The 20,313-nt window shown below is 36.1% G+C and overlaps 1 protein-coding gene across 21 annotated transcripts in view; it reads left to right on the top strand.

Annotated features, from left to right (window-relative positions):
- The window catches only part of CDC42BPA (CDC42 binding protein kinase alpha), a 331,128-nt gene that overhangs the window by 119,514 nt on the left and 191,301 nt on the right, over positions 1–20,313 (top strand). The window lies entirely within an intron of this gene.

The raw sequence follows: 20,313 nt of genomic DNA, 5'->3' as shown, positions 1-20,313 counted from the left end.
CTATTTCTTGCCAGATTTATTAATTATGGTCTTAGATACGTTTATCATCAACCAAAAAAAATATTTTCAGATGAGTTTGGTTGTTTTGCTTTGTTGTTATTATTTGTCAGCATTTCAGAACCGATGTACCTGCTTATACATACATGTACATGTATAGTATCTAAAAGTTCCCACTCCTAGAATAATAGATATTGAAGAGTAGGAAAGGTGGGAGGAGGTGAGGGATGAGAAATTACCTATGGGTACAAGATACACTATTCAAGTGATGGGTACACTATATTGCATACCTCACCACTACACCATAGATCCATGTAACAAAGCTGCACTTGTACCCCCAAATCTATTTTTTTTAAAAAAGTGCTTACTTCCAGTCAGCATTTGTAGAAACCACTTCTTAAGAAAACTACTCTTGTTTAAATGTACATATGAATTCCATCTCAAAAGGAGTATGCATTGGTGAGTTTCCTTATAGCTGAGTCTTATATATTTAAATTAGCTGGAATTCTAGACCATAAATCATAGGTTCATTTGCTAAGTGAGTCCTGTATCATTTTGTGTTTCTCAAGAAAATACTTTCAAGGATTATTTGTCCTTGAAAAATATTTCATATCCTTGAAAAATATTTCAAGGATATGTGTCAAAAGAAATTTTTTTTTGTAGAAAATTGATAATTTTGATGTATACGGAGTAATTTATTATAAACTATTAATAATTTATGTTTAAAAAATTTAAAAGTACCTACATGAATTTGGAAGGACACACAAAAATTAAGAAACAAATTAAGAATAAATTGGATCATTTAAAAGGTACGCTCCCATTTTAAGAGGAAGGTAGGAAACAACGTTGTTGGTGAATTAATCATTCAAATGAGAATATCTTTGGATTGTGCAAAATGTGAGAAAGAGAAAGATGCTGAGGAGAAGTAAGTAAAGGGATACTGCTGAGTTAGAAATAAACTAAACCATTTTCTAAGAGTGATTTTCAAACTTTGGCATGCATCTGAATCCTATGGAGGAGGTCTGGTTGAAACCAGATTGTGGAGTCAACTGCAGAAGTTCTGATTCAGTGGGTCGGATGGGTCTGGGGAGTTGCTATCTCTAAGTTTCCAGGTGGTGATGCTACTGCTGCTGGAGGTTTGCTCTGCTGCTGGTGTAGTGACCACACTTTGAGAATCACTGCTGTAACACAGCAGTGACTGTTTGTTTTAAGTTCTGGGTAATGAGAGTGATCTCTGAGAAGAACATGAATGTGGCAGGAATAGAATGTTTCTGTTTCAGTGTTTGCTTTTTAAGATGTGGATGTCTTAATTGCTGTTTCATTTAATTAGTAATGAAGTTCTAAGACATTATTAAAAGAAGAATAAACAGTTTGTGTTTTATCAGATCTCTGTTTGGCCTTTGCCTATTCATGTGCTTTTCTCTGTGAGTATCTGATTATCACAATTTTTATTGAAAATAAAGATATGGAAATGCTTTCAAAATTGTAAAGTACAATGCAGTTTTTTTTTTTTTTTAATTTAAATTTTTGCAGAGATGGGGGTCTCACTGTGTTGCTCAGGCTGGTCTTGAACTCCTGGACTCAAGTGATTCTGCCACCTCAGCCTCCTAAAGTGTTGGGATTGTAGGCATGAACTGCCACTCCTAGCCACACTGCAGCTTTAAAGATGGTATTATGGTCTCAAGAGTCACTTACAGGATGAGAAACCAAAGTGCTTTTTTTGTGGCTTAAATGGTAACCCAAAATCCTGGCTGAGGACTGTCATTTAAAAATACTTATAGAAAATACTATTTCATTGAATATTTGAAGAATGTTAGTTACTAAACATAGAGTCTTAGGCTTGTGGAATTGAGAGAGACTTTACCCAGTTTATATGTAATTCTTGACAAGGAGTAACTACTTTTGACAATTACGTGCATAGATTGGTGATAGTAAATATGAGGTATTTGTAGGTAGTATCTTTCATTCTGCCAGGCTTGTTAGAGATATTGTTATGTGGACTGAAAACCATTTCAACCTTTAGCTATACTTAAGTAAATCTCATTTTTACAAGGTACTTACTTTTAAATGAATCGTATTTATTCCATTGTTGGGCAACTCTAATATTAGAAAATTTTATATTAAGCCAAATTTCTTTTTGTTTTAGTCATTGGTCCTAGTTTTGCTTTTAGAGTCACATATAATTTATTTATCTTCTAGTTTTCATGCTTTCTGAAGTCTTCTTTAGGTTAAACATCTAAACATCTCTAGTTTCTCTGTTATCACACTTTGTATACACTTCCTATCTTCCTTGTTTGAATCCCCCACCACACACCCTGTGCCCACTCCCACACCTCGTCTTCCTCCCTCCTTTCCTCTCCTTTTACCTTTCTGTGGATGCTCCATTGTGTTAATGCACTTTTTAAAATGTTATTCTCATTTTCTAGAGAGACTGTTTTCATCACATGCTTTACTGAGGAAGTATTTTTTGAGTCTTATAAGTAACATTGTGCTAAACTATTTGGAATTGTAAGTAGGTACAGCATATAGCTGTGGCTTTTAAAAAGGGTTCAGTTGTTTGGAGACACAAAACATAAGAGAGAAATAAAACTTAAAATGCCACAAGTTAAATAATCATTTAGGGCCAAAGTATAAGAGATGATGGTGTAGTCCAAACTGTGGATTGCTAAATGAGTTATACAAGCAAATTACAGTGAGCTCAAGAAATGAATAGTAAGTTTATTTCTGATGATCAGTTTGAATCCACATTTAACTCTTTGTGCTATTCACTGTATTCTAACACAAATTCTATGATTGTCTAAAATGGATGTTGCCCCATTTTATAGATGAGGAAACCCGGCTTCAGAGACATGAGTCAGTAAGTAGCATAGCCTAGATTAAAATCTAAGTCAGGCTCGTCTTCCAGATTAATGTTCTTTACACAACATCATGTTTTTCATAGGAGAAGACTTTAATGGTGGGGCTTTGAAGAATAAGAAGACTATGTAGGCATTCAAGATAAGTGAATGGTAGGAGAAGAGCACATAAGCAGGCAAATGGTAGTTTTGGAAAATACTTAATAGACTAGTTTGGCTAGAGAAAAGAGTTCATGTTGAGTTTAGTAGGAGATTAATTTGTAAAGACAGATTTTGGTGCTTACCATGAAACTCTTAAATGTTATAGACTTTGTATCTTGGTAGCTAATAAGCTACAATGAATTTTAGGCAAGGAAATGTTAAATAAGTTATTTTGTGGTAAAATTCATGTCATGAAATTTCCTAATGTTTTATAATTCATGAACTTCAAATATACAGAAGTGGAAAATACAAGAAGGGAATAGTGAGACTACATGTGTTTAAGGAAGGAAATACTCCCTTTTTTGTGTTCTTTTTAAGTAGATTTATTTCTAGTCTTGTAAAAGTATGTTATTTGTCTTCTATCAGCACAAAAACTTGCATATGAAAAAATTTGCACAAAGGTTTAACAAGAGCAATGGAAAGTAGCAAATGGTAGGAATAATTAAAGTAAGATATTTTCTAATAACATTGAATAGTGAAAAAGCACTGGACTAGGAATCAGAAGATTTAATGCCATCACCTGTTAGACTCCCCATCTGTTAAAGGAGGATAATAAATAACATTCATGCTGCTTGTTTTGCCAGGCTATTGGGAAGGTGAGATGAAGTAAGTATATGAAAGTGCTTTGACAGTGTAGAAAATATGCCATTGCAATTAGGGAAACATCTTTTTGAATTATAAATTTGAGGCATTAAAATTGCTATAAATAAGACAGTTTTATCCTTCAGTTCTATAATTCTAAATCTATTTCTTTGTCTATATCTATTGAATATTTCTTACTTTCCTTAGTTTTCACTTCTGATTTTCCATTCTTTTCTTTCTTTGAGCAGCATTTTTCATAAGCTTTTGCATGTGCTAAATTTTATTTAAGAAATACAGGAATATAAGCATATATTTCAGAATTTGCTTGCATTTCCTAAGGAAAGTTTCAGAGATACACCAGCAGTTGTAAAAATGGTTGCCTGAAGAGGCTAGGGTGGAAAGAAAATGGGATGGACAAGGATAGAAATGAGAGCTCAGTTTCTAAGTGAATACCCTTTCATATATACTTTTAAATTAATAAACTTTCTTATTTAGAGCAATTTTAGGATCACCAAAAAAAATAGAGCGGAAAGTTCAGAATTCCCATATTTCTACTTCTGCCTACCACACACACATGCACAACCTCCCCTACTGTCAACATAACATGTCTTAACAGAGGGCGGCCCATTTGTTAACATTGATGAACTGTCATTATCACATAAGTCCATAGTTTACATGTTTAAATTCGTGCTCTCTGTTGGTGTTGTACATTCTGTGGGCTTTGACAAATACATAATAACATTTATCCCCCATCATAGTATCATGCGGATAATTTCACTGCCCTAAAAATGCTCTGTGTTCCCTATCTCTTTTCCTCCCTTCTCTCTAACCCCTGGACATGACTGATCTTTTTCCTGTCTCATAGGTTTGCCTTTTCGAGAATGTCACATAGTTGGAATCATACAGTATGTAGCCTTTTCAGGTTGGCTTTTCTCACTTAGTAATATTTAAAGTTTGATAGCTCATTTCTTTTTAGTGAATAACATTTTATGATCTGCCTGAACCACAGTTTGTTTATTCACTTACCTACTTAAGGACATCTCGATTGCTTCTAAGTTTTGGCAATTGTGAATGAAGCTGCACCTTATATGATTTCTTTTTCTGTCTCTCTTTTTAGCATTTCAACTATACTTCTATTTTTTAATCTTTATTAATGGTTACCCTAGAGTTTGCAATATAAATTTACAACTAATCTCAGCCCACTTTCAAATAACGTGCTAATACTTCATAGCTAGTGAAGTAACTTCTTGTAATAACAGAGTAATCCCAAGTCCTTGTTCTTGTCTCTTGTATCATTGCTGTCATTTATTTCATGCATAAGCAATAATTTATATTTGAATACATTGTTACCATTCTTTTGAACAAATTGTTATCATTTAGATTAATTAAAAATAAAGTTTTTATTTTACCTTCACTTATTCATTCTCTGATGCTGTTCCTCTCTTTAAATAGTTCTGTTTCTAATTTATATCACTTTTCTTCTTTTTGAAGAACTTTTAAATTTTTCCTGAAATACAGTTCTCCTAACAACAAATTCCCTCAATTTTTGTTTGTCTGAGAAAGTATTTCTTTTTCAGTTTTGAAGGATAATTTTGCAGCATACAAAATCATAGGTTGGTGAGTTTTTTTTTTCCCTCTTATCTCTTAAATATTTCACTTCACTCTCTTCTTACTTGCGTGATTTCTAAGGAATCAGATATAATTCTTATCTTTGTTCCTCTATACGTAAGGTGTTTTTTTCCTCTGACTTCTTTCAGGATTTTTCTTCTTCATGTTTTATATTCTGTAGTATGAAAATGGTGTGCCTAGGTGTTTTTTTGGGTGGTGGGAGGGTGGACATTTATCCTGCTTGATATTTTTTGAATTTCTTGGCTTTGTGGTTTGATGTAGGACAATTTTGGGAAATTCTCAGACATTATTGCTTCATTCCTTTTCTTTCCACTAGTCCCATTACATGTAATTTATACCTTTTTTAGTAATCCCACAGTTCTTGGATATTCTGTTGTTTTTGTCTTTTTTTTTTTTTCTTCAGTCTTCTCTTTGCTTTTTTGATTTTGAAGTTTCTATTCTTAAGCTCAGAGATTATTTCTTAAGTGGTGTCTAGTTTACTAATGAGCCCATCAAAGATACTCTTTATTTCTGCTGCAGTGTTTTTGATCTCTAGCATTTCTGATTCTTTCTTAGAATTTCCATCTTGTGTTATTTACCTGTTCTTATGTGTTGCCTACTTTAACCATAAAGTCTTTAACATATTTATAATAGTTTTTAAAATTCCTGGTCTGATAATTGCAACACGTTTGCCATATCTGACTCTCATTCTGATGTCTGTCCAGTCTTGTCTCTTTTTCAGTATGCCTTGTAATTTGAGCCCAAAGCTTGAGGATGGCCACCAGGGAACATAGATTCTATTTGCCTTGAATATACATTCTGATTAACAGTAGTTACAAGTGGGTTTTTAAGGGGAAGAAAAAAGAGGCAGTTCCTAAGTTGTTACCAATAATTTACATTAAAATATCAGAAGCTCTTGGTTAGCTATACATTGTTCTTTGTATCACAAACTCCAGGAACGTGAAAATGATGGGTGAGGTAGCTAGGTGGTAACAAAATGCTTCAAACAGTTGCTCCTGGGCTTGAGGGACATGTGACTGAAGTCTCATACTCATTTCTCTCTGGGCCTAATAAATTTTGCAAGCCTCACATAGTTCAGACTGCTTTGAGCTCTTCTTCTTTTCCAATGTATTGGGCAAAAGGAATTGCAGTAAATGGGCCATGAGTGATGTGGTAGCAAGGGGCATGTGTGTGCATGTATGTGTTGGTAGGGGGCCATTCTGTAGTCCCATGATTAGGTCCCAATCTTTAGTGAATCTTTGAGACTGCCCTGTGAACACCAGGGCTTCTCAGTACACCTGCCACCTCTGTACCTCCCTTCCTGCCTTCCTACTTAGTTGGAACAGGATGGCTAGAAGGGGCCAGACTTGGATATTGCCCTTCCTTCTGGTAGGTTAGTCTCTGATAATATCCCAACAGGTTAGGCTCTGAAAATTTTGTCAGGTTAGGCTTTGGTAAAATAGTTTCTCCTGAGGGCAGGCCTTCTTAAGAAGATAATACTCTGGCATATTTCAGAATGCAGCAGAGATTCTCTTTTCTCCTCCCCCTGTTGGAAGCATGAGAATATTTTTCTCTGGTATTCACTATGACGACCTGGTAGGACACTTGGTGGTAAAACTCATAAATAAGTGGGGGGCCTCCCTATGACTGCTTCTGGAGTTTTTAATCTTTCAGACTTGTCCACGCTGAACCTCCACCAATTCTTCAGTTACAGTTTAGGTTTTCTTAACCAAGCAGTGGTTCCCTGCGAGGTTACTGCTACGGAGTTTTAAACTGCCAAGTTGTAATTCTCCATAGCCACCTGTCTGTCCAATTTCGGGACAACAGTTTGCCCTGTGACCTTACTTCCCTTACATGTCTAAGAAGAATTACTGATGTTTCAGTTTGTTCAGGTTTTTGCTTTTTGTTAGGATGCTGTGGTGACATCTGAATTCCTTACATACTGGAAGTAGAAGTCTCCCCATAATCTTTTAAAATGTAGATTTCAAAACATGTTTTATTGTTGTGATCCGGCTCCGATGAGTGGAGGAACACAGGTTCTTCCTCTAGAGTGGAATTAGAAAAAAACCACATGGACACACATGATGTAGTTTTAAGGAGCAAGGAGTTTAATAGGCAAGAAAGAAGGGGGGAAGATAGAAGCAGCTCTCCTGTACAGAGACAGAGGGAGGGGGACTCCAAAGCCGAGAGACAGAACCCTGCTTTCAGGTAAGATTAGCCAGCTATATTTGATGGCTGGAGGAGGCAGTATCTGATTTGCATAGGGCTCAGGGGATTGGTTTGACCAAGTTTGTCATTCACGTAGCACCCAGAAAAAACTGCCCCTCCCACCCTCGTCTTTTAATAGGCAAATACAGGGTGCCATGATGTTCCGCATACACACAGGGATATGTGGGAGCTGCCATGCTGCCAGGTACATGTTGGGGCCAGGGCAAGAGGACACCTGTGGGAATCACCATATTGGGTGGATCCAGTTTCTGACAGCTTTTTATTTGCATATCAAAGGTTGCCAAGGTTGCCAGCCAGGTCTAAGACCCAGGGCTTTCATGCTAGACAAGAGCTATGAAAAAACCTTCCAAGGACCCCTTTTTTTCCTATTTGCCTAAAATAATTTCCTAATAACTCCTATTTCTATTGAGGGTACAGAAACTAAGAACTTTTTGTAAAAAAAAAAAAAAGTTATCTTGTAAAGATGAAAAGACAGATTTCCAAAGATGCTTATTACAGTGTTAATTGACTAGCTGGAGAAATAATAGCTTGTTATTTTATTGAGAAACCCAAAAAAGTTATCATGTTATAAAGATAAACACTCAAAGGGGCTATTGTATTGCTATTATTTTCTACTGAGAATTATCCCAGTAGCCTTTTCCCTTTTGAAGGAGGCAGGAAATGATGCAGTGGTATTGAGGAGCAAAGAAATAGATTAATAGAGCAGCTAATACTGGTGAATATTGTTTGGAGGAATTAGAAATAATGAGTGCCTAGTAGATTTCAAATGCTTTAAACATTAAAGATGGCAGTTCTTAAATTGATCTATAGGCTTAGTCTTCATTCTTTATTTTTTTATTTCATGAGGTTGCAAATCTATAGGTTTAATGCAATCTCTGTCAAAATCCTAGCAAGATTTCTTTAGATAGAGACAAGCTTATTTTAAATTTTATATGGAAAGGCAATTGAACTAGAGTAGTTAAAAGGATTTTGAAAAAGGAGAATAAAGTGGAAAGAATCACTCTACCAGATATTAAGCCATACTACATGGCCACCTTAAGCAAGACCATGGGATAATTGCGATGTAATAAACACACAGATCATTGGAAGGCATTAGAGAACTCAAGACGTAGGGTAACATAGAAATTCCTAACTGATTTTGAGAAAGGTGCAAAAACAAAAATAATCTTCAACAAACGGTGCTTAAATAATAGACAAAAAAGAACCCCAAATAACTTCCCCAAAGCTCTCATAAATACAAAAATTAATTCAAAATGGATCATGGATTTAAATGTACAACATAAAACTATAAAACTTTTAGAAGAAAATATTGGAGAACATTTTCTGGATCTGTGGCTTGGTAAGGAGTTTTTAGATATGACAACAAAAAGTGACCAATAAAAGAAAAATGAATAAATGGGACTTCATCAAAATTTAAATTTCGTGCTCATTGAAAGACCCCGTAAGATCGTAAAAAGACAAGCTACAGGAGAAAATAGTTGTCAGCATAACTTACAAAGGCTTTATATCTAGAACGTATAAAGAACTCTCAGAATACAATTAAAAAACCCAAGCAATGTAATTACAAAATGGGGAAAAGAAAATAGACATTTCACCCAAGAGGAGATAGAGATGGTAAGTAAGCACTTGAAAAGATGTTCAATATACTGATATTGAACATTAGGAATATGCCAATTAAAACCATAATGATATATTACTAACCACCTATCTGAACAGTAAAAATAAAAAGTAGATAATACTAAATGCTGGCAAGGATATGGAGAAAGTGGATCTCTTACATGGTGGTGGTAGAAATAGAAAATGGCACAGCTACTTTGGAGGACATTTGGACTTTTTTTTTCCCAAAAGTTAAGCATGTAACATAATTTGACCTATCAGTCACATTCTTGAGCATTTATCCCAGACAAGTCAAGATTATATTCACAGAAAAATTTGTACTTGCCTGTTCATAGCAGCTTTATTTGTAATAGCAAAATACTAGAAACAATCCAAGTATCCTTCAGTGGGTGAATAGTTCAACAAAACTGGTATATCCATGCGGTAGGGTACTACTGAACAATAAAAAGCAATGAACTTCTGATATATACAATAACCTGGAGGAGCCTCAAGGGTATTATGCTTTGTGAGAAGAATTAAATCTTAAAATGTTACATATTGTATGCTTCCACTTATATAACATTCTTCAATGACAAAACTACAGAGATAAAGAACAGATTAATAATGTCAAAGGGACAGGGCCTGGGGAAAATGAATGGGGGAGTGAGTAGAAATACAAAGAGGCAGTGTGAGGGAGTTCTTTTGTGATAATGGAACAGTTATATATTGTGATTGTGGTGGTAGTCACACAAATTTATACACAGGATAAAATTGCCCAGAACTGCACATGCACACATGTGTACATTTTTTAAAAGGTATGTATTAGGGTTCTCCAGAGAGACAGAACCAATAAGATATATGTATATATAAAAGGGAGTCAGTTAGGGAGAATGGACTCACACAATTACAAGGTGAAGTCTCATGATAGGATATGTGCAAGCTGGGGAAAGAGAGAAGCTGGAAGTGGCTTAGTCCAAGTCTGAAAACCTGAAAATCTGGGAAGCTGACTGTGCAGCCTTCAGTCTATGGCCGAAGTCCTGAGAGTCCCCGGGAAGCTGCTGGTGCAAGTCCAAAGGCTGGTGAACCTGGAGTCTGATGTCCCAGGGCAGGGGAAGTTGAAGCAAGCTTCGTGCACTGAAAGAAGAAAGAGAGCCAGAAGACTCAGCAAGCAGAATTTTCTCGCCTTCTACCACCTGCTTGTCCACTTGAGGATGGGTTTTCCTCCTTCAGTCCATTGATTCAGATGGCAGTTTCCTCATAACACTGTCACAAACACCCAGAAACAATATTTTACTAGCCATATAGGCATCCTTCAGTCCAGTTGACACCTGATATTAACTATCACAGGGTGAAAATTGAATAAGGACTAGTCTAACAGTAATGTACCCTTGTCAATATTTTTGTTTGATATTGTGCTACAATTATCCTATGTTACCATTGAGGGAAGCTGGTGGAAGAGTACAGGGGATTCTTTGAAAGATTTTTTAATTTCCTGGGAGCTTATCATTTCTAAATAAAAATTTTTAGGAAAAAGAAGGGCCTCTATGACTTGCTTTTCTGAAGTGTGGAAACCAAGCCCAAGAAATTCTGTACATTGTATTTCACCTGCAGTGCATATAAATTTGGTGAATTCCTCAAAATTGCCAAATTTGCTTAGGCTCTTTGGCCTGCTAGGAAGTGATTTTTCTTACCAACTGTAAGACTGGGATCTGCAATTCAAACATTTGGGTGTTACTAGTATGTAGATGCTATGCAAATCATGGAATAAGCTGAATTCATTTAGTGAAACAAAGTAGGTAATGAAGAGAGTGCAAGACTGATGATCCTCGAGGATCTACATTTTAGAGACTGGGTAGATTAGGAGTAGCCAATAAAGAAAACTAAGTAGGAAGAATCAGAGGTTAGGAGGAAAATCATGATAGCTGAGAGCATAGCTACAATGTCTTATGGAAAATAAAAGTAATCATTTTCCCCTTGTATTTCATTACACTGATGTCTTAACTGATGTATTTCAAGCAAACATTTATGTTTTTCCTGAGGATACTAGTGTCCTGGGTGTTGGAGGTTGAAGTAGCGAAGGCTGTAGGCTATTGCTTACTTTTGTATAAGTAATATACTTTTTACCATAAATTTACTGTCTTTGGGGAAAAGATAAAAGTTTAAGAGAATACTTCTGCTTCATATTTGTGCCCAAATTGGACAGATGTTCATCTCATACTTAAAGATTAACTGATGTGATGGAGACTAAGCGACAACCAAAACAGGTTAATAAAAAAAGCTGTAAAAATTATCTTTACATCTTCATGTAAAATAAAAGAATAGTAGATGAACAAGTGAATCAGGAAGATCTCTTGGAAAAAGCCATGTCTATCATAGGAAGAAGGTACTTTAAAATATTGAAATAGCTTCAAGAAGGAGGACCAAAGTAAGTAAGATATACAAAAAATGACCATTGAGGTTCAGAAATAATATTTCATTATTTTAATATTAAAGATGTCACTTGAATACACAGAAAAATACAATATAAAGATCTTCATATTATGAAAGTATGTCCATCTCTTTTATGCTTTTAGCAAAATGGTGGTGGTTTTTTTTTCTCTGTGTTAATTGAAATATTCTTGGCAATCATAAGATACCTTTTTTCAATTATCTGTGAACTCAGATTTGTGCATCTATGCACTATGCATCTATAAAGTGAATAGATGCACTTAAATTTCAACTTGAAGTTTGATCCCAGCATTACTGTTTTTGATTTGCTACATAGGCAGTGTGCATTTATACGTTGTGCCCTTTCTTTTCAGTTATTTATTTGTTCAAATACAAAATTTGGGAGTAGAGCTTATTTTTAATGACTTAACAGCATCATGTGGTATGTCTGACTAAGGTTGATCAAAGTTTATGCCAAATGTTGGGTTGTGGTAACCGGCCTAATTGCAGGTTGAAAAAAAAAACCCAAGTTATTTCTAACCATGTTTAAACTCAGCACTAGACTTGGTATTTAGGTTGTAATCTATAACTTCAAAAATGCGGATGATTAAAGACACAGAATCCTACTAGAACAAGAAAGAAAAAATAAGTTTGATCTGATTAGAATGTTATGTTTGATTATCATGCGGTTCAGTTTTAGATGACAAAAATGGGAAGATGAGGAACTTTATGGTGTTTCTCAGCACCACACAGATAATCAGAATGTTGATTGTGGCACCAAAATGTTACCAGCTGATATTGTGTGTCCTTCAGAGACTTAGATCTTACCTTGATTGTGTTCATGGTATAGTTTCCTACAATATCATCATTTAATGTTGCACACTTTGCATTCAAACTGGAAGGACCCTGTTAGAAGCTATTTTGATTGAGAAGGGTCATTGCTGTTTGGCTTATTGGTCTGTTAAAGATAATCATGTTGTTGTAAAGTATATAATGCTTTAAAATTGTAGATTAGAGAAGATAATAGTTTCTTAGATCGCCTGTCATTTCATAAAAGGAAATTTTTGTATTTAATTTTTTTAAAAAGTTCTTAGTGGAAATAGTAGAATATTTAGCAGCTTTTTGGGAAAACTTGAGAATTCCTTCTTTATTTTTAACCCTTCAAAGGCAGATTGATTGATTGATTGATTGGTGACTAATTTCACTCACTCTATTGCCCAGACTAGATTAGTGATCTTGGTTCACTGTAACCTCTGCCTCCTGGGTTCAAGCGATTCTTGTGCCTCAGCCTCCTGAGTAGCTAGGATTACAGGTGCGTGCCACCATGCCCGGCTAAGTTTTGTATTTTTAATAGAGACAGGGTTTCACCATGTTGGCCAGGCTGGTCTGGAACTTCTCATCCCAGTGAACTGCCCTCCATGACCTCCCAAAGTGCTGAGATTACAGGTGTAAACCACCATGCCTGGCCCAAAGGCAGTTTTAAAAAATGATCTAAAAATGGTGAACTTTTCTTTATTAGTTTTAATCATAATAGCACTAGATATTATCCTTGATAATTAATATTGATAGTAGTCATTTATATATGACTGCTTCTTAAGACTTTTTTTTTTTCTCAAACTTTTTCACCCTTCAGAGGAAAGAGCTCTACCTTTTTGCATAACTTGCCAGTGATATTCAGTGGATCCCCATTAGAAATTATTGAGATTAAATTGTAAATAGTCTTTTAAAATAGCTTTTTGAGATAAATTCACATACCATACAGTTCACTCATTAATGTGTACAGTGGTTTTTAGTGTATTCACAGATATGTGCAACCATTACTGTCATCTATTTTAGAGTATTTTCATCATTTCAGAAAGACACTCTATACCTTAAGTCTCTACATCCTGTTTCCCTATTTCCCCAGCCTTAAGCAACCATTAGTCTACTTTCTATCTCTTTAGATTTGCCTATTCCAGACATTGCCTATAAATGAAATCATGTAACATGCGGTTTTCTGAGTGGCTTTTTCACTTAGCATAATGTTTTCAAGATTCAATTATGTTTTAGGATATGTCAAGACATATGATCTCAACCAGGTATACTTCCTGGTAAGACTAAAACACCAACATTTTCCAGAGTTTTGAGATAGAACCAAAAGTGTACACACTCACAGCATACACAGTATAGTCCAAAATTACTCAGTCTATCAGAAAATTATGATTCGGTCTCAAGAGAAAAAGTCATCAATTGATGGCAACTGTGTTAGTCTGTTGTCACACTGCTGATAAAGACATACCTGAGACTGGGCAGTTTACAAAAGAAAGAGGTTTAATTGGACTTACAGATCCATATGGCTGGGGAAGTCTCACAATCATGGTGGAAGGCTAGGAGGAGCAAGTCCCATCTTACGTGGATGGCAGCAGGCAAAGAAAGAATGAGGAAGATGCAAAAGCGGAAACCCCTGATAAAACCATCAGATCTTGTGAGACTTATTCATTATCATGAGAAGAATATGGGGAGAACTGCCCTCATGATTAAATTATCTTCCACCGGCTCCCTCCCACAACATGTGGGAATTATAGGAGTACAATTCAAGACAAGATTTGGGTGGGGACACAGAGCCAAACCATGTCATTCCAGCCCTGTCCTCTGCCAAATCTCATGTTCTCACATTTGAAAACCAATCATGTCTTCCCAACAGTTCCCCACAGTCTTAACTCATTTCAGCATTAACTCAAAAGTCCACTGTCTAAAGTCTCATCTGAGACAAGGCAAGTCTCTTCACCTGAGCCTGTAAAATCAAAAGCATGCTAGTTATTTCCTAGATGCAGTGGGGGTACAGACATTGGGTAAATACAGTCATTCCTAATGGGAGACATTGGCCAAAACATGGAGATGCAGGCCCCATGTAATTACAGAATCCAGCAGGACAGTCAAATCTTAAAGCTTCCAAATTATTTCCTTTGACTCTGTGTCTCACATCCAGGTCATGCTGATGCAAGTGGTAGGTTCCCATGGTCTTGGGCGACTTCACCTTTGTGGCTTTGCCAGGTACAGCCTTCCTCCCAGCTGCTTTCACAGGCTGTGTTGACTCTTTGCAGCTTTTTCAGGTGCACAGTGCAAACTGTCGGTGGATCTGTCATTCTGGGGTCTGGAGGATGGTGGCCCTCTTCTCTAAGCTCAAGTAGGTGATGTTCCAGTAGGGACTCTGGGGGTGGGGGACCCTGACCTCACATTTCCTTTCTGCACTACCCTAGCAGAGGTTCTCTATGAGGGCCTCACCCCTGCAACAAACTTCTGCCTGGACCTCCAGGAGTTCCCATATATCTTCTGAAATCTAGGCGGAGGTTCCTAAACCTCAATTCTTGACTTTTGTGCACCCACAGGCTCAACACCACATGGAAGCTGCCAAGGCTTGGGGCTTGCTCCTTCTGAAGCCATGGCCTGAGCTTTATGTTGGCCCCTTTCAGCTATTCCTGGAGTGGTTGGAACATAGGACACCAAGTCCCTAGGGTGCACACAGCATGGGGACCCTGGGCCTCTGGGCCTGTGATGGCTGTCATGAAGATCTTTGACATTCTCTGGAGACATTTTCCCCATTGTCCTGGAGATTAACATTTGGCTCCTTGTTACTTATGCAAATTTCTGCAGCCAGCTTGAACTTCTCCTCAGAAAATGGGATTTTTAATTCTATCACATTGTCAGGCTGCATATTTTTTAAACTTTTATGCTCTGTTTCCCTTTTAAAGCTGAGTACTTTTAACAGCACCCAAGACACCTCCTGAATGCTTTGTTGTGTAGAAATTTTTTCTGCCGGGTACCCTAAATCATCCCTCCCAAGTTAAAAGTTCCACAGATCTCTAGGATAGGGGCAAAATGCCTCCAGTCTCTTTGCTAAAATATAACAAGAGGCACCTTTACTTCACTTCCCACTAAGTTCCTCATCTCCATCTGAGACCACCTCAGCCTCAACTTTCTTGTCCACATCACTATCAGCCTTTTGGTCAAAGCTGTTCAACAAGTCTCTAGGAAGTTCCAAACTTCCCACATTTTTCTCTCTTTTTCTGTGCCCTCCTGACTGTTCCAGTATCTGCCTGTTACCCAGTTCCAAAGTTGTTTCCACATTTTCGGATATCTTTTCAGCAACACCCCACTTTCGGTACCAGTTTACTGTATTGGTCTGTTTTCATGCTGCTGATAATAACATACCCAAGACTGGGGGCAATTTACAAAAGAAAGAGGTTTAATTGGACCTACAGTTCCACACGGCTGGGGAAGCCTCACAATCATGGTGGAAGGCTAGGAGGAGCAGCAAGTTCCATCTCATATGGATGGCAGCAGGCAAAGAGAGAATGAGGAAGATGCAGAAGCAGAAACTCCTGATAAAACCATCAGATCTTGTGAGATTTATTCACTATCATGAGAACAATATGGGGAAAACTGCCCCAGTGATTCAATTATCTCCCACTGGGTCCCTCCAACAACTTGTGGGAATCATGGGAGTACAGTTCAAGATGAGATTTGGGTGGGGACACAGAGCCAAACCGGAGCAGCAACTCAAGAAAATCCAGGTATAAGAATTATTGAACAAAGACTTGAAAGCATTTAGTTTAAATATGTTCCATGAAGTAAGAAAAACACATTTGTTTTCTTCCAAATGAATGACATGATGGAAGTATCTCAGCAATAAAATAGAAACTATAAAAGAAACAAATAGAAATTTTAAGACAGAAAAATACAATATTTCAAATCAAAATTATTAAATGTCTTTGAGATGACAAATAGATCAATAAAAATTATCTCATGAAAAAATGAGTGGATTCTCAGGAATGAAAAGGTATAACCTGCATGTATTTGAAGTTCCAGAAAGAGAAAATAAAGACAATAGGACATAAAAAAAAAAGTAATAGCTCCAAACTTTCCATGTTTGGAGAAATACATGAATTTGTAGGAAAAAAAATTGGATAGTGTTACAGCTCTTTTAGAATTGCACCGGAACCTGCCCCCACTCTCCACCCCATGGAAAAAAATTTCAGCAAACCCAAAACAACATAAATTCTGGGAAAACCACACTTAGCACATCAAAATCAAGGTGCAGAATACAATGAATAAAGGAAAAAGTCTTGAAAGCACCAGAGGAAAAAACATATCACATACAGGGAAAACAACTGGAATGATCCCAGATTTCTCATCAAGACCGCAGGGGCCCAAAAGGTAATTAACCATTTTCAGAGTATTGAAAGGAAGAATACTATCAATGCAGTATTCTGTATCTGGGGACATTTTCTTCAGTAATGAAGAAGGGGGAAAGAGTCATTTTCAGACAAAGGAAACCCAAAAGAATTCATTCCTTCAGGCCTTCCTTACAAGAAATGCTCATAAAAGCACTTCAGAATGTAGGGCAATGATAGCAGAAGGCAACCTGGATTTTTAGGAAAGAAGAAAGAGAAAAATAGTAAAAATCTCAGTGTATATGTAACACTATATATTTTTTTCCTCTTAAATCTTTAAAATATATAACTTTAAAGCAAAAGTTGTTTTTGTGGGATATTCAATGAATGAATACATAATGTATATGACAGCTATAACATAATGAGAGGTAGGTCATAAACAAATTCTAGAATAATTATTTACCTTTAAAGTAAAAAAAAAGGGAGGGGGGGAACATAAAGAGCCAGTGGGTTAGAGGGGTTAGAAAAGTAGTTTATCATTAGACTTTCCAGTGATGAAGCTTTATGATAAAGATTTATAATACCCCAGAAAAGAAAATGTGAATAAAAAAAGACTTTCAGATATTAAGGGCATGTTCAAATGTTATCAACTTACAGGAATTTGGGGAATGTTGTTCCCATGAATTCTTCTTGAAGAATATACTAATTTACTAGTTAGTATACTATAATGTATACTGGTTAGTATAATGAAAGTGAGCTTCAGATGACTAACATGGCTATAGAGATATCAGTGTAAGGACTGATATTGCCTGTTAAATAGTTTTAGAACGAAAGCAGAAAAAATTAGTAGTGACAGTATAGTTACTATTGTTTTGAGATTGTTGTGTTTATAATGTGAAATGAAACAGAATGATTATAGAGTAGTCTAATTTTATCCCTTATGTTAAGAATCAGAATTCTTCGTGTAGGAGAAAGGAGATGCTCATGTAATATGGAAGTGATTGTTAAAAACCCTAATGTTTTGAATTTTAATTGAAAGTATCAGTATGGGCTGGGTGCAATGGCTCACACCTGTAATACTAGCACTGTGGGAGGCCAAGGCGGGCAGATCACTTGAGGTCAGGAGTTCGAGACCAGCCTAGCCAACGTGGGGAAACCCTGTCTCTACTACAAATATAAAAATTAGCCTGGTGTGGTGGCACATGCCTGTAATCCCAGCTACTCGGGGGTTTGAGGCCCAAGAATCACTTGAACCTGGGAGGCAGAGGTTGCAGTGAGCCAAGATCAAACTACTGCACTTTATATCAGTATGAACTTCTGCAATATTTCATACACAGCCATACACCATACATACAGCTCTGTGTGATGAAAATAACTAGATACAGTGACCAACACGGTAGCAATGAGCATCCTTTTTGACAGATTATCGTCCTGCAATACTGCAGAGAAAACAGGCTACTTGGATAAATTACTGACTCAAGATCTAGGTAGGAAGTGTACAAGACGAGCCCTGTATATCTTGTCATACCAAATAGCAAATAAGCTTTCAATGGCTTTTAGGGTCATGTCTGAAGGATTCAAAACAGCACCTGTACCGGCCTCAGTGATTAATGTGCCTTGGAGAGGCACTAAAAATATGAACAATACATTAAATAAATGATCACTTGGTAGTTTATCACATGCTGTGTCAAAGTATAGGATACTATCCATTATCCAGTTATATATATGTCTATATATATATGTCCTATTCATATGTCCTATATATAGGAATAGGACATATGAATGTCCTATAGGAATACGCTATATATATAGGATGCTGTATATATAGTATCTTGTATATATATACATTTAGGATATATAGGATACTATCCATTATCCAGTTATATATACAACTGGATAATGGATAGTATCCTATACTTTAACATATACATCCTATACATTAACATATACGTATATATAACTGGATAATGGGTAGTATCCTATACTTTAACACAGCATATGATAAACTACCAAGTGGATAATTTAGTGGATGTGCTAAGTGGATATATTTTATGATGTCTCTCTGGAGGTTTTCTTCATCTAGACCTCCAGCCTTGTGGTTTCAAGGGCTTCTTTCTGGGTGTGGGTTAGTAGGTTGCTGCAACACAGCACTACCATTGTCAAGTCATATTTTAGAACATTTGCTGTTATATTTGGTATTTAGACAGTGAATTCTATATAAGTTCCAAAAAGTGTTGTATCAGTCATTATTACATGGAGTGTACACTAGAATGTATTTTCTCATAATCAAATTATCTAGTCATTTATTCCTTTGATCTTTGCTTTGTTCCATAATGGATTTATAGAGTTAGAAATAAGAATGCATGCAATAAATCAATAGCAAAATATAAAAAGGAAAAAGGAATCACAAAATAGAAATTATATTTAAAAATGAAGAACCTAAACCAAGGAGAAATAATGAACAGAAATCGAGTCATATGCTTGAGGTACACTAGCTTTTTGTTGGATAAATCTCTCCCTGAAGGCAAATTAAGCAGGTTTTGTGAAACTTAGTGGAATATATGTGCTTTCCTATCTTTGTTTTAAATGTTAAATACTGGATTGAATAAATTCTTAGGATGGAATGTATTTTTAAAGTAATTTCTCTCTTTACCCTAGTCTAAAAATCTAAAACAAAAACCAGTTAACTTATTTGTGATTTTCTTCATGTAATTTGTTTCATAGTCAAGATTTTTTTATTACAGCTTTTATTAACCTCATCTCTTTAATGTTGATAGTGTTTTATATAATGTCGTTAACTTGAGTAAAGTGTACTGATATAGGAAATAGAGCAATCCTATTTTAATAGATTTGTTAGAGAGAAGTACCACAGAATTCATATCTAGAGTTTTTCCTCTCTTATTCCGTAAGAATTTCATGAAAGATTGGTATGTGCTTTGCCTATACCAGAGCGTTGGGCTGATTTTATCTCTTTTGGCTTACATTTGTGGGTACAATTTGGCAGTTATCCTCTTGGAATGTGTAAAACCATTACTTTTACAATGAGATAGAAATATTTTGAGGGAGGCCTAAGGCTTACTCAGAACTGTCTTCAGTCCCTTGCAGGCCTGAGTCACATTTCAAAATTGGAATTTTTCATATTGCTAATGGAGGAACTATCTTTATAGTTTTCGGCAACTGTTATATGGTTGCTCCTTCACTTAGAGTGGACTGTGTTCCAGTAAGTCCATCATAAAATTGAAGAATCATAATTTGAACTATTGTGAGTTAGGGACCATCTATAGTTTAAAACTGTTACACTAGAGTATAGGTGAACTCAGGATGCGCACAATTAGGAATTTTGAAATATAAATATAGTTACTATATTGCAGTTCAGTTGGTATTTCAGTAACTGCAAGGAATTTGGGCCAACTACAAAGATAGAGGAAACATTCCCAATAGACCACCCCCACTTCTGACACCAATTGCAAGTTCAAGGGGTTCCCAAAACCACCCTTAGTTTTGATAATTTGCAAGACTCACAGAACTCACTGAATGCTGTTATACTTTGTATTTTATTATATGGAATACCGATTTTATTACCTGGATACTGATTTAAATCAGCCAAAGGAAGAAGTAGTAATATATAGGGTAGAGTTCAAAAATATCAAATGTGGAGCTTCTGT

Source organism: Aotus nancymaae, unplaced genomic scaffold (assembly GCF_030222135.1).
Source record: "Aotus nancymaae isolate 86718 unplaced genomic scaffold, 86718_ANA_hifiasm-v0.15.2.pri h1tg000032l_0, whole genome shotgun sequence".
In the NCBI taxonomy this organism is placed as follows: Eukaryota; Metazoa; Chordata; class Mammalia; order Primates; family Aotidae; genus Aotus; species Aotus nancymaae.
The sequence above is the reverse complement of the archived record's forward strand: the minus strand, read 5'-3'. Positions and strand labels throughout refer to the sequence as shown.